The following is a 1,714-nucleotide window of genomic DNA, read 5'->3' on the forward strand; positions in this document are numbered from 1 at the left end:
ATTTTCTCCCAGGCTGTGGCTCCTCAGTGCCAACAATAATATTGTTACTACTAAGGCATTATTGTTATTACTATTACTATTAAATGACGGATTGGTGCACCAGTGGGTTCCCTCAGCCCGGCCTGTGCCCTCTTGCCATCTGGGACCCCGGGGGATGTCGCAGTGCCACAGCAGCAGGCGGCCAGGGATGAGCCCAAGCCGGCGCACCCCATTGCTCCCGCTCATCCGGGTCCCACTGCGCCTGCTGCCGCCGCCTTCGCCTTCGGTAGCGCTGCTGTGCCAGCCATGAGCCCGGCTTCTGGCTGAGCAGTGCTCCCCCTGTGGGAGCGCACTAACCACCAGGGGGCAGCTCCTGCGTTGAACATCTGCCCCCGGTGGTCAGTGGGTGTCATAGCAACTGGTCATTCAGGTTATTCTGGTTGACGGGTCTGAATGGTCACTTAGGCTTTTATCCTATCTAATAAAGAGGGAATATGCTAATTGACCATCACTCCGTCACAAAGGTGGCTGCACCCACAGCTGAGGCCAAGTGCCGGGCCGGGGGACCTGAGGCTGCATCCCCCTACCGGTGGGGCTTGACAGGGACCTGAGGCTGTGCCCCCCTCCCAGTGCCGGGCCGGGGGACCTGAGCCTGTGTCCCCCTGCCTGGTGGGGCTTGACGGGGGACCTCAAGGCACACCCCCCGCCCCGGTCTGGGCTGGGGGACTTCAGGCCATGCCCCCGTCCTGGCATCGGGCCAGGGGGCCTGAGGCTACATGCCCTGCCCAGCAGGGCTTGACAAGGGTGGGACTGGCCAGATCTGGGTCTAGCCCAATGGGGGCGGGGGCCAGCCGGGTCTGGGTCTCATGTGATTTTGAGGCGCATGTGGGTGGACGGGGACTTGACTCTGGGTCCCATGGTGTGCCCCAGACTCTGACAGGAGGAAGGTTTTCATATACATTTTACTAATTTTCTTTCATCTCTGACACTTCTTTTATAGAGAAAGGGCAAATAGCAATATTAAATTATTTCCTCTAACTAATCCCCTTTTAATGTGCACGAATTTCATGCACCGGGCCACTAGTATATTTATATATAGATAGATAGATATGGGTCCAACTCTAAGGGCCAGGCCCACCCTGCTTTCAAGGAGCTTCTGGTTTTGGAGTGTACAGGTAAGTGGTTCAAGGTGGTAACTGAATGAACTTTTTTAAAAAATAAATATTTTATTGATTTTTTATAGAGAGGAAGGGAGAGGGATAGAGAATTAGAAACATCGATGTGAGAGAAACATCGATCAGCTGCCTCCTGCACACCTCCTATTGGGGATGTGCCCGCAACCAAGGTACATGCCCTTGACCGGAATCGAACCCGGGACCCTTCAGTCCGCAGGCCGACGCTCTATCCACTGAGCCACACCGGTCAGGGCACGTCAGCCCTTTTACCAAGGGTTCCATTCCGGGTCAGGGCACATACCCAGGTTGCAGGTTCCAGGAGCAACCCATGGATCTCTCTCTCTCTTTCTCTCTCTCTCTCCCTCTCTCTCTCTCTCTCATATCAATAAAATATAATTTTTTTAAATTTTTATTGAAAAGATCCTTCGACCCACGTTGGATACGGAACCTCAAAAGTGCGCATGCGCGCGCAGAGACCACCTCCCCACAAGCTTTCAGCAGAGCCTGCTGCGCGCGCAGCCCCAAGAGGGCCCAACGGTCATTAACGGTCGACTCGCCCC

The sequence above is a fragment of the Plecotus auritus genome (assembly GCF_963455305.1).
Source record: "Plecotus auritus genome assembly, chromosome: 6".
In the NCBI taxonomy this organism is placed as follows: Eukaryota; Metazoa; Chordata; class Mammalia; order Chiroptera; family Vespertilionidae; genus Plecotus; species Plecotus auritus.